This window comes from Leucopleurus acutus (assembly GCF_964270905.1).
Source record: "Leucopleurus acutus genome assembly, chromosome: 7".
NCBI lineage: Eukaryota > Metazoa > Chordata > Mammalia > Artiodactyla > Delphinidae > Leucopleurus > Leucopleurus acutus.
In genome coordinates, this window is record NC_139150.1 from 64,415,978 (window position 1) to 64,430,778 (window position 14,801).

Consider the following 14,801-nt stretch of genomic DNA (forward strand, 5'->3'; position numbering starts at 1 on the left):
TATGGAATCTAAAAAATAATACAAACTAGTGAATATAACAAAAAAGAAACAGATTCACAGATATAGAGAACAAACTAGTGGTTACCAGTGGAGAAAGGGAAGGGCAGAGGGGCAAGGTAGGGGTAGGGGAGTAAAAGATACAAACTACCATATATAAAATAAAATATAAGGATATATTTTACAGTACAAGGAATATAGCCAATATTTTATAATAACTATAAATGGAGTATAACCTTTAACTCTGTGAATCATTATGCTGTACACCTGAAACTAACATAATATTGTAAATCAACTATACCTCAATAAAAAAATCTTACCAAGAGGTGGAGTCAAGATGGCACTGTGGGAAGACGTCAAGTTAGCATCTCCCCACAACTAGGGCTCCTGCCAGCCGCTGACAACCAAGGAGATGGGTGGAACCCCAAAGTGAACTGGTAGAAGGTAGGGGGACTGAGGAGGGAGGTGAAGTGGAGGTCAGACAGGATCAGCACCCCTGGAGCCAGGGAGATCAGGAGAAGCAGACGGGAGGGACTTTCTGGGAAGAGCGGGAGAGGAGTGGAGGGTGATCGCCTGGCCCACTCAGGCAGGGGAGCCTGCTGAGCTCCCAAGCCAGTACCTCCCTCCAAAGCCCCATCCAGGCTGTATAGGTCCTGAGGGCATAGGAGGGAGGCCGGGGAGATCAGGAGAGGCAGGGGGGAGGAGCCATCTGGGAGGAGCAGGAGAGGAGAGGAGGGCGACTACCCTGCCCACTCGAGCCAGGGATTCTGCTGAGCTCCCAGCCCAGTCCCCTGACTTCCAAGGTCCCCCCGACTCCCCCCCCTGGCCAAATTGGTCCTGGGGGCATAGGAGGGAGGCTGAGGAGATCAGGAGATGCAGGCTGAGGGGCCCTCCCAGGACAAAGGAGCAGGAGATGAGAGGAGGGTGTTTGCCCCACCCACCGGAGCACAGGAAGCCTGCTGGGCTTCTAGGTGAGGTCCCCTGCCCTCTGAGGCCAGGGGTGGGGGGCACACCTGGGCCTCTTCAGCTCCTTGAGCCTAAGCCCCACCCCCAGAGCCCCCAGGGCCTTTTCCAGCCCTGTGGGTCCTGAGCATAGGCCCAGCCCATCACCCAAACCTCACCCTTGCTTAGGTCCTGCTCTCCAGAGCCAAGGCCTTTCCCCCCCACTATTTTTTTTTCTTTTCCCTTCTCTTCTTTTTTGCTATTGTGGTACTGTTGTACCTTCCAGATGTTGATTCATCTATATTTTTATTTTTATATTCTTTCTAACATATCTGTCAGTTTCCTAGTCTAATTTCATTTTTTACTTTGTTATTGTTTTTTGTTTGCTACCCCATGCTGCTTGCAGGATCTTGGCTCACGAGCCGGGGGTTACACTGAAGCTCCTGTGGTGGGAGCTAAGAGTCTGAACCACTGGACTAACAGAGAACCTCAGACCCCAGGGAATATTCAGCCGAGTGAGGTCTCACGGAGTTTCTCAACTCAGCACCAAGACCCAGCTCTAACCAATAGCATACAAATTCTGTTGTTGGAAACTTCAGGCCAAACAAGCAGTAAGACAGGAATACAATCCCACTCATCAAAAAAAAAAAAAATGAGATGGCAAAAAAATATGTCACAGATGAAGGAGGAAGGTAAAACCTATAAGACCAAATAAATGAAGAGGAAATAGGCAATCTACCTGAAAAAGAATTCAGAGTAATGATAGTAAAGATGATCCAGAATCTCGGAAATAGAATGGAGGCACGATTGAGAAATTACAAGAAATGTTTAACAAAGACATAGAAGAACTAAAGAACAAATGGAGATGAACCGCACAAAAACTGAAATGAAAAATACACTAGAAGGAATCAACAACAGAATAACGGAGGCAGAAGAACGAATAAGTGAGCTGGAAGACAAAATGGTGAAAATAACTGCTGAGGAGCAGAATAAAGAAAAATGAATGAAAAGAATTTAAAACAATGTCAGAGACCTCTGGGCCAACACTAAACACAGTAACATTCGAATTATACGGGTCCCAGAAGAAGAAAAAGAGAAAAAGAAAGGGTCTGAGGAAATGTTTGAAGAGATTAGAGTGGAAAACTTCCCTAACATGGGAAAGGAAATAGTCACCCAAGTCAGGGAGCACAGAGAGTCCCATACAGGATAAACCCTAGGAAAAACACACCAAGACAAATATTAATCAAACCAACAAAATTCAAATTCAAAGAAAAAATATTAAAAGCAGCAATGGAAAAACAAAAAATAACATACAAAGGAATCCCCATAAGGTTATCAGCTGATTTTTCAGTGGAAACTCTGCAGGCCAGAGGGACTGGCAGGATATACTTAAAGTGATGAAAGAGAAAAACCTACAACCGAGATTACTCTACCCAGCAAGGACCTCATTCAGAGTCGATGGAGAAATCAAAAGCTTTACAGACAAGCAAAAGCTAAGAGAATTCAGCACCACCAAACCAGCTTTACAACAAATGCTAAAGAAAATTCTCTAGGCGAGAAACACAAGAGAAGAAAAATACCCACAAAAACAAACCTAAAACAATTATCAATATGGTAATAGGAACATACATATCGATAATAACCTTGAATGTAAATGCATTAAATGCCCCAACCAAAAGACACAGACTGGCTGAATGGATAAAAAAACAAGACCCATATATATGCTGCCTACAAGAGACCCACTTCAGACCTAGGGACACATACAGACTAAAAGTGAAGGGATGGAAAAAGATACTCCATGCAAATGGAAATCAAAAGAAAGCTGGAGTAGCAATACTCATATCAGGTAAAGTAGATTTTAAAATAAAGACTGTTACAAGAGATAAGGGGGGACACTGCATAATGATCAAAGGATCAACCCAAGAAGAAGATATAACAATTATAAATGTTTATGCACCCAACATAGGAGCACCTCAATACATAAGGCACATGCTAACAACCATGAAAGGAGAAATAGACAGTAACACAATAATAATAGGGGACTTTAACACCCCACTTACACCAAGGACATATCATCCAAACAGAAAAACAAGGAAACACAAGCTTTAAGTGACACAATAGACCAGATAGATTAGGTTGACATTTATAGAACATTCCACCCAAAAGTGGCAGAATACACTTTATTCTCAAGTGCACATGGAACATTCTCCAGGATACATCACATCTTGGGTCACAAATCAAGCCTTGGAAAATTTAAGAAAATTCAAATCACATCAAACATCTTTTCCGACCACAACGCTATGAGATTGGAAATCAATTACAGGAAAGAAACTGTAAAAAACACAAATACATGGAAGCTAAACAGTGTGCTACTAAATAACCAAGAGATCACTGAAGAAATCAAAGAAGAAATTAAAAAATACATAGAAACAAATGACAACGAAAACAAGACGACACAAAACCTATGGGATGCAGCAAAAGCAGTTCTAAGAGGGAAGTTTATAGCGATTCCATCTCATCTCAATAAACAAGAAAAATCTCAAATAAACAATATAACCCTACACTTAAAACAACTAAAGAACAAAGAAAACCCAAAGTCAGTAGAAAGAAAGAAATCATAAAGATCAGAGCAGAAATAAATGAAATAGAAATGAAGAAAACAAGAGCAAAGATCAATAAAACTAAAAGCTGGTTCTTTGAGAAGATTGATAAACAACAAAATTGATAAACCCTTAGCCAGATTCATCCAGAAAAAAGTGAGAGGATGCAAATCAATGAAATTAGAAATGAAAAAGGAGAAATCACAAGAGACACTGCAAAAATACAAAGGATTGGGGCTTCCCTGGTGGTGCAGTGGTTGAGAGTCCACCTGCCGATGCAGGGGACACGGGTTCATGCCCCGGTCTGGGAGGATCCCACATGCCACAAAGCGGCTGGGCCCGTGAGCCATGGCCGCTGAGCCTGCGCGTCTGGAGCCTGTGCTCCACAACGGGAGAGGCCACAACAGTGAGAGGCCCGTGTACCACAAAAAAAAAAAAAAAAATACAAAGGATTATAAGAGACTACTACAAACAACTATATGCCAATAAAATGGACAACCATGAAGAAATGGACAAATTCTTGGAAAGGTACAATTTTCCAAGACTGAACCAGGGAGATTTAGAAAATATAAACAGACCTATCACAAGCAATGAAATTGAAACTGTAATTAAAAATCTTCCAACAAACAAAAGCCCAGGACCAGATGGCTTCATAGGCGAATTCTATCAAACATTTAGAGAGAGCTAATACTGATCCTTCTCAAACTCATCCAAAAAATTGCAGAGGGAGAAACAGTCTCAAATTCATTCTACGAAGCCACCATCACCCTGATACTAAAACCAGAAAAAGACATCACAAAAAAAGAAAATTATAGGCCAATATCACTGATGAACATAGACACAAAAATCCTGAACAAACTACTAGCAAACAGAATCCAACAACACATTAAAAGGATCATACACCAGGATCAAGTGGGGTTTATCCCATGATAAATCAATGTGATACACCACATTAACAAATTAAGGAATAAAAACCATATGATCAACTCAATAGATGCAGAAAAAGCTTTTGACAAAATTCAACACCAATTTCTGATAAAAACTCTCCAGAAAATGGGCATAGAGGGAACCTACCTCAGCATAATAAAGGCCATATATGACAAACCCACAGCAAGCACCATATTCAATGGTTAAAAAACTGAAAACATTTCCACTAAGATCAGGCACAAGACAAGGATGTCCACTCTCACCACTCTTATTCAACATAGTTTTGGAAGTCCTAGCCACAGCAAACAGAGAAGAAAAAGAAATAAAAGGAATACAAATTGGAAAAGAAGAAGTAAAACTGTCACTGTTTGCAGATGACATGATACTATACATAGAAAATCCTAAAGATGCCACCAGAAAACTACTAGAGCTAATCAATGAATTTGTTAAGGTTGCAGGATACAAAATTAATGCACAGAAATCTCTGGCATTCCTATATACCAACAATGAAAAATCAGAAAGAGAAATTAAGGAAACACTCCCATTTACCACTGCAACAAAAAGAATAAAATACCTAGGAATAAAGCTACTTAAGGAGACAAAAGACCTGCATGCAGAAAACTATAAGACACTGATGAAAGAAATCAAAGATGACATAAACAGATGGAGAAATATACCATGTTCTTGGATTGGAAGAATCAACATTGTGAAAATGACTATACTACCCAAAGCAATCTACAGATTCAATGCAATCCCTACCAAACTACCAATGGCATTCTTCACAGAACTAGAACAAAAAACTTTACAATTCGTATGGAAACACAAAAGACCCTGAATAGCCAAAGCAATCCTGAGAAAGAAAAACGGAGTTGCAGGAATCAGGCTCCCCAACTTCAAACTATACCACAAAGCTACAGTAATCAAGACAGTACAGTATTTGCACAAAAACAGAAATATAGATCAATGGTACAGGATAGAATGCCCAGAGATAAACCCACACATATATGGGCACCTAATTTACAATAAAGGAGGCAAGAAAATACAATGGAGAAAAGACAGCCTCTTCAATAAGTGGTGCTGGGAAAACTGGACAGCTACATGTAAAAGAATGTGATTAGAACACTACCTAACACCATACACAAAAATAAACTCCAAATGGATTAAAGACTTAAATGCAAGACCAGACACTATAAAACTCTTAGAGGTAAACATAGGAAAAACACTCTTTGACATAAACCACAGGAGGATCTTTTTTGACCCATCTCCTAGAGTAACGGACATAAAAATAAAAATAAACAAATGGGACTTAATTAAACTTAAAAGCTTTTGCACAGCAAAGGAAACTATAAAGAAGACAAAAAGACAGCCCTCAGAATGGGAGAAAATATTTGCAAATGAAGCAACAGACAAAGGATTAATCTCCAAAATATACAAATAGCTCATGAAGCTCAATATAAAAAAAACAAACAATCCAGTTAAAAAAAATGGGTGAAAGACCTAAATAGACATTCCACCAAGGAAGACATCCAGATGGCCAAGAGGCACATGAAAAGATGCTCAACATCACTAATTATTGGAGAAATGCAAATCAAAACTACGAGGTATCATTGCACGCTGGTGAGAATGGCCATTATCAAAAAGTCTACAAACAATAAATGCTGGAAAGGGTGTGGTGAAAAGGGAACCCTCCTGCACTGTTGGTGGGAATGTAAATTGATACAACCACTATGGAAAACAGTATGGAGTTTCCTCAAAAAACTAAAAACAGAACTACCATATGACCCAGCAATACCACTACTGAGCATATACCCTGAGAAAACCATAATTGAAAAAGAGACATGCACCACAATGTTCACTGCAGCTCTATTTACAACAGCCAGGACATGGAAGCAACCTAAGTGCCCGTCAACAGATGAACGGATAAAGAAGATGTGGCACATATATACGATGGAATATTACTCAGCCATAAAAAGAAACGAAATTGAGTTCTTTGTAGTAAGGTGGATGGACCTAGAGTCTGTCATACAGAGTGAAGTAAGTCAGAAAAACAAATACCGTATGCTAACATGTATATATGGAATCTAAAAGAAAAAAAAAATGGTACTGATGAACCTAGTTGCAGGGCAGGAATAAAGAGGTAGACATAGAGAATGGACTTGAGGACTTGGGGTGGCAGGAGGAAGCTGGGGCAAAGTGAGAGTAGCATCGACCTATATACACTACTGAATGTAAAATAGTTGTCTGGTGGGAAGCAGCCACACAGCACAGGGAGATCAGCTTGGTGCTTTGCAATGACCTAGAGGGGTGGGATAGGGAGGATGGGAGGGAGGCTCAAGAGGGAGGGGATATGGGGACATATGTATGCATATGGCTGATTCACTTTGTTGTGCAACAGAAACTAACACAGTATTGTGAAGCAATTATACTCCAATAAAAATCTATATAAAAAAAGAAAGTCTTACCAAGAAACAAACATTCAAGTGTACATCACATTACAATTAATTATCAGCAAAACAGGCGTTATGTACATCTTTCATATGTAGAACAACCAGAAGACTAATTCCATCAAGTGTGATTTATTTAAATAACAATTCAAATGCACGCTGTAGGTAAACCAGTGTAGCAATATGAAAATATAGAATTCCAAGAATATCCAGCAACCTAAACATGCATCTAATAACACAGAGTATTCTGTAATACTAAAAAAACATTGACTTTTAAGTTGGGATGATTTATTTGCACTTAAAAATACAATTTTTAAGATGACATCTGTTTTCAAAAATGTCATAATGTTAAAAACAGGCTACAGGAACTGATGTCTTCATGTTGAAAATTTAGATCTCATATCAGCATGAGCTTACACATCATAGATGATAACATTTTAACACAAAATCAGCAAACGAATACTCATTTGGGAACACAGTTTTGATATTAAAAATATCAGAAGTTCACAGTTTTCTTCTTCCTTCTAGACTTATATTGATAAAATGCTTTTATAGCTACAATCTATTTCACTTTCTAGTACCAGATCCAATGCCTACTTGATCAGCAGATGGATGCTACTAAACACGTTTATCTTACTTAGAACTCACACATCTTCAATTTCTAAAAACATTTTGCTCTTTAAAACTGTGACCGCTGGGAACAGGGAAGATCAAATGTAATGAGAAGAGAAAAAGTGAGATAAAATGCTGAAAATGTTTACTAATAAAACAATAAATTATAAACTATATACAGGTAGCTTTTATGATTCAACAGGAAACTATACATTGATTTGCAAAATGCTATGGTCTGTAACTAAAATCCCTCTACATGTTAAGGTAACATGAAGGGTTTTTAGGTGACCAGATCACTAGACAGGTTTGTGTGTTTTAAGGCAAAGAAAAATTTACCAAGTGAAGTACCTACAAAATAAATTTGCTTTGGAAATAAATCTCAGTAATAAAATAATACTTCTCACTTATTAAATATATATTTTGCCTTTACATATGATTTAGCAACTTACATCAAAAATTCGAGAGTTCTATGAACATCTGCAAATAAATATTTTAAAACACAAGTATATAAATGAATCAGCTGGTATTCATTCAGGTGTTTGGATGGCAGCAGTTAGCAAAGGAAAAAAATAATAAACTACTTAGTTATAAAATTTTCCCCTAACATAGCATGAGAATGCAACATATTGTTGAGAATTAAGCAATTTCTCTGAACAGCACACATCAGTGAAATACATGTGTTCTCCTTCTGCAAATCTTAGTTACACAGAACCCAACGGTACTGTTTTCTTAAGCCATTAAATTAATAGCCTAAGATTTATAATGCTTGCCATAATCTCTCTTTTCATGTAAATTATTTTCTTAAAGCACTATATAGAAAGCAGTTGTCTATTATGAAGAATAAAATCACTTCCGGAAAAAAATGGAGTAACTAATGAAAAAATTTTAAACTCATTTACTATACCCAAACTTGCCACCTGGACATTTAGCTCCAATAAAGATAAGAATGAATTAAAACATCTGTATGACTCCAAAGCAGGAAGTGTCATCCCTTCAAAATGCGGAAGACCTTCCGGCATTTCAAAATAATAGAATTCCTTTAAAACTGAAATAAGCAATATTCTTTAACACGTTCATTTTATCCAATTTCTCTGGCATTCAGTTCTGTTACACTGAGACCAACTTTTTTTCCCCTAAATGATACTACACAGACTACCAATAATTATAACTAATTTACTAAAATATATTAAGTAGCAATAAAACAAAAGCTCCCACTGAGATATACCAGCATCCCTTATATTAGTCATTTAAATTATGTGTGTCTAAGAACTATTGGATTAACATACAAGGTATATTGTATACTAATATGCAACAAAGTTTTACTTAATGAAGGTATTAAAGTACCTTGAGTTTTCCTATTAAATATCCAATCTGTAGGCACTGGTATGCATTTTTTATTAGCAAATAACAGTGAGGTGGCTGCTTTGATTTGCCCATGCAGAGTCGTGTTATAGTATTACTACAGTGTAATTTACACATCTGTAAACTGGACAGAATGAGGGTTGAACTTCCTTTGAAGCTAGATCCACATAGTCCTTCAGAGATGGACCAGGCCAAGAATCCACTCAGCCTTCTCAATCTACTAAATAGTCCCTGCATCACTTCTTTTTGTGGTTATGAAGTTATAAACAGACTGGAATGGACTTTAACATCATCACGGTCAGACAGCAATTGCTCAACATAGAAGATATTTCCCCCATGCTAAATTCTGGTGTGTACCTTTCATTACATTTCAAGTTCTACATTCTGAGGTAACTAAATCTAAGGGATGTAAGGACAAAACTACCGACAATGAGAAGCAGAAACAGGGTTTCACAACAAGCAATCTAATAACATAAAGAAAAAATATGTAAATAATTGGTCTGGGGGATGGGAAATGTGAGAAAACCCTGCGCTCCTTCTGAGAGAACAATATAAAGCATTGTCTATTTAATATTTGTAAGCTGTTTTCTATCTACCTACCTATTGACCTATGTGTCAGATCAAGAAATGTTTAGACATTTAAAATATGTCAATTATATGTATGCATATCACTTAGGTATCATATACATTAAAATATCAATAATAGGCAGCAAAAGATAAATATATAACTTCAAATAAACCATCTGCCAAATTATTCTCTAAGTGGGTAACTAGTGCCTAAAAATCTTTAAAGACGATACTGGCCTAGCTGAGTCAATGGTGAAACACTGATAATATAAAGGGATTGAAAAGGTCACCCACATTTTCAGAATAATGTTCATCTTAAAAAATATTTTAATCATAAAATCTACTAACATCTCAAAGGTGAGAGTCACTTCCTCTACAAGTCTAAGAGTTTGTGCTGTTACATCTCAGAAAGTGAGGAATGTCTGTAAAATCAGATTTAAATAATAATCTTAAAAATAAGATCTCTCAAGTCTAGTATATAAGGAGCTGGGGGGGAGAATAATAATGTTCAAACATGCCAATGATCAATGATATCTGCAGAATAAACATGATCAAACAAAAGTTTATGGGAACTTAAACAGAAAAAGCAAACCTCAGAGATATATATTTGAACCGTGACTGACAATGCAACTATGGTGATTAGGTGATCACAGTAGGCAGCAAGTAAAAGCCAGAACTCCAGGAAGCATGACATTGGGAGGCATATAGAAATGAATGTTCCCTGACTCTCAGCATCATTCCAACATGTGCCACTAGCCATGTGTCAAGTTCTCTATAGCCACATGTGGCCAGTGGCTACCATACTGGACGGAGCAGGATTGAAGGAGAAACAACACTGTTTAGCAGTTGGGGAGGATGAGATAATTTTCCAAGGACTTACCCGGCTGTCCAGTGGTTAAGACTCCAACTTCCAATGCAGGGGCGTGGGTTCAATCCCTGATCCGGGAACTTAGATCCCACAGGCCATGTGGTACAGCCAAAAAAAAAAAAAAAAAAAAAAGATTTCCAAGATCCATTCCATGCCCTATGAATCACAAAATCTTAGGGCATCAGAACAACCACTGGAGTCTTCATTGACTCATTTTAATTAAAGGCATTAGAATTTATGACTTATAAATGTGGATTAAATAACTAGGGAAAAAAGAGTAATATGAAAAAACTAATGAAGAATTAATCAGAATAATGCCAGAAATTTTTCCGATTGATCACAAAGACCTTTTCAAAATAATTAGTTTTAACGTCCAAAGGAAGAAAAATCTCTATTCGAAAACATCGATAGATTCACTTTAAAGGAATGGATGAGAAGTGAAATCATAATGAGTATTAATAAAAGGGGCTATTAGTGGCTAACACAATGTAACTACCTCTAAAAGCAGTTTCAAAAGAAGAAAAGCTCACTTTTCTTTGAAAGGTGGTAACTTTCTTCTTTACACACATCCCACTGATTTGGAAACCTGATCAAAGACTCACAGTGACCTCAAAGTTCAACTATAAGGTTTCCAGGCCAGGTAAGAATGATAGTCACATAGCTCTGCTAAACTTACTCCTTTGCAAAAGAAATGGTTATACTCTTATATTGTTTCAATGATTAAAAATCTTTGATGCTGATGAATCTGCAATTTACCTCCCTATAGCTTCTACTCACTTGTAGTAAAGACATAGCATCAATGAACTTCCTTTTCCTATATAACGTGGGATGTTCTTATATCCAGGAGAAGCACAGAAATATTAAGATATAAGTTCATATAAGAGCTGATATAGCTAATCTTCCATTAACTGTCAAGTGGAAATCATGCCTTCTTTGTCACCAATACCACAAAGCTTAACCTCTACTTGAGTCTTAAGTTTACACAGAACCAATCAGAACTCTGGCTCTTCATTTAAAAAAAAGGTAATTAGGGCTTCCCTGGTGGCGCAGTGGTTGAGAGCCCGCATGCCGATGCAGGGGACACGGGTTCGTGCCCCGGTCCGGGAGGATCCCACATGCCGCGGAGCGGCTGGGCCCGTGAGCCATGGCCGCTGAGCCTGCGCGTCCGGAGCCTGTGCTCCGCAACGGGAGAGGCCACAACAGTGAGAGGCCTGCGTACCGCAAAAAAAGAAAGGTAATTATACCAAGAACTACACAAATTGCACAAACTGTCAGATATATTGGCAGACCAACCCCTTCACATATGCCCCTCAAAACAGCAGATAAAACATTGTCACTTCAGTACTCATTCTTCACAGAACACCCTGAATCACAAAATAACTCTAAAAATGCAATATTAGCTGATGTCACAATAAACTAGTGCTGCCATGGTATCTTGAACATGGCAGGAAACAGATGAATATTTGTAGCATTAATGATATTACAACATTTAGGAGGAGACCTTCAAGATGGCGGAGGAAGGAGAAGTGGAGATCACCTTCCTCTCCACAAATACATCAGAAATACAACTACATGTGAAACAACGCCTACAGAACACCTACTGAACACTGGCAGAAGACCTCAGACCTCCCAAAAGGCAAGAAACTCCCCACGTACCTGGGTAGGGCAAAAGGAAAAACAGAGACAAAAGAATAGGGACGGGACCTGCACTAGTGGGAGGGAGCTGTGAAGGAGAAAAGGTTTCTACACACCAGGAAGCCCCTTCGCGGGCGGAGACTGCGGGTGGCGTAGCGGAAGCTTCGGAGCCGCTGAGGAGAGCGCAGCAACAGGGGTGCGGAGGGCAAAGCGGAGAGATTCCCGCACAGAGGATTGGGGCCGACTGGCACTCACCAGCCCGAGAGGCTTGTCTGCTCACCTGCCAGAGCGGGCGGGGCTGGGAGCTGAGGCTCGGGCTTCGGTCAGAGCGCAGGGAGAGGACTGGGGTTGGCGGCGTGAACACAGCCTGAAGGGGTTAGTGCGCCACAGCTAGCCGGGAGGGAGTCCGGGAAAAAGTCTGGACCTGCCGAAGAGGCAAGAGACTTTTTCTTGCCTCTTTGTTTCCTGGTGCGTGAGGAGAGGGGATTAAGAGCGCCGCCTAAACGAGCTCCAGAGATGGGCGTGAGCCGCGGCTATCAGCGTGGACCCCAGAGACGGGCAGGAGACGCTAAGGTTTTTTTGCAGCCACCAAGAAGCCTGTGTGCGAGCACAGGTCACTCTCCACACCCGCCTTCCGGGGAGACTGTGCAGCCCGCCACTGCCAGGGTCCTGGGATCCAGGGAGAACTTCCCCGGGAGAACACAAGGCGCACCTCAGGCTGTTGCAACATCATGGTGGCCTCTGCTGCCGCAGGCCCGCCCCACACTCTGTACCCCTCCCACCCCTAGCCTGAGTGAGCCAGAGCCCCCCAATTAGCTGCTCCTTTAACCCTGTCCTGTTTGAGCGGGTACAGATGTCCTCAGGCGACCTACACGCAGAGGCGGGGCCAAATCCACAGCTGAACCCCAGAAGCTGTGCGAACAAAGAAGAGAAAGGGAAATCTCTCCCAGCAGCCTCAGGAGCAGCAGATTAAATCTCCACAATCAACTTGATGAACCCTGCACCTGTGGAATACCTGAATAGACAATGAATCATCCCAAAATTGAGGCGGTGGGCTTTCAGAGCAACGATATATTTTATTCCTTTTTCTCTTTTTGTGAGTGTGTATGTGTATGTTTCTTTGTGTGATTTTCTCTGTATACCTTTACTTTTACCATTTGTCCAAGGGTTCTGCCTATCCGTGTTTTATTTATTTTTTTGGTTGCTCTCTTCATTCTTTATTACTTTTTAATTTTTTAATAATTATTTTTTATTTTACTTTATTTTTTCCTTTCTTTCTTTCTTTTTTTCTGCCTTTCCTAGTTCTAAGCCATGTGGCTGACAGGGTCTTGGTGCTCCGGCCATGAGTCAGGCCTCTGCCTCTAAGGTAGGAGAGCAGAATTCTGGACATTGGTTCACCAGAGACATACCGGCTCCACGTAATATTAAAGGCGAAAGCCCTCCCAGAGATCTCCATCTCAACGCTAAGACCCAGCTCCACTCGACGACCAGCAAGCTACAGTGCTGGACACCCTATGCCAAAACAACTAGCAAGACAGGAACACAACCCCACCCATTGGCAGAGAGGCTGCCTAAAATCATAATAAGGTCACAGACATCCCCAAACACACCACCAGACGTGGTCCTGCCCACAAGAAAGACAAGATACAGACTCATCCTCCAGAACACAGGCACCAGTCCCCTCCACCAGGAAGCCTACACAACCCACTGAACCAAACATAGCCACTGGGGGCAGACACCAAACACAACGGGAAGTACAAACATGCAGGCTGTGAAAAGGAGACCCCAAACACAGTAAGTGAAGCAAAATGAGAAGACAGAGAAACACACAGCAGATAAAGGAACAAGGGAAAAACCCACCAGACCTAACAAACGAAGAGGAAATAGGCAGTCTACCTGAAAAAGAATTCAGCATAATGATAGTAAAGATGATCCAAAGTCTTGGAAATAGAATAGACAAAATGCAAGAAACATTTAACAAGGACCTAGAAGAACTAAAGATGAAACAAACAATGATGAACAAGACAATAAATGAAATTAAAAATTCTCTAGAAGGAAACAATAGAATAACTGAGGCAAAACAATGGATAAGTGAACTGGAAGATAAAATAGTAAAAATAACTACTGCAGAGCAGAATAAAGAAAAAAGAATGAAAAGAATTGAGGACAGTTTCAGAGACCGCTGGGACAACATTAAATGCACCAACATTCGAATTATAGGAGTCCCAGAAGAAGAAGAGAAAAAGAAAGGGACTGAGAAAATATATGAAGAGATTATAGTTGAAAACTTCCCTAATATGGGAAAGGAAATAGTTAATCAAGTCCAGGAAGCACAGAGAGTCCCATTCAGGATAAATCCAAGGAGAAACACGCCAAGACACATATTAATCAAACTATCAAAAATCAAATACAAAAAAAATATTAAAAGCAGCAAGGGAAAAACAACAAATAACATACAAGGGAATCCCCGTAAGGTCAACAGCGATCTTTCAGCAGAAACTCTGCAAGCCAGAAGGGAGTGGCAGGACATATTTAAAGTGATGAAAGGCAAAAACCTACAACCAAGATTACTCTACCCAGCTAGGATCTCATTCAGATTCGACAGAGAAATTAAAACCTTTACAGACAAGCAAAAGCTGAGAGAGTTCAGCACCACCAAGCCAGCTTTACAACAAATGCTAAAGGAACTTCTCTAGGCAGGAAACACAAGAGAAGGAAAAGACCAACAATAACAAACCCAAAACAATTGAGAAAATGGTAATAGGAACATACATATCGATAATTACCTTAAATGGATTAAATGCTGCAACCAAAAGATATAGCCTGGCTGAATGGATACAAAAACAA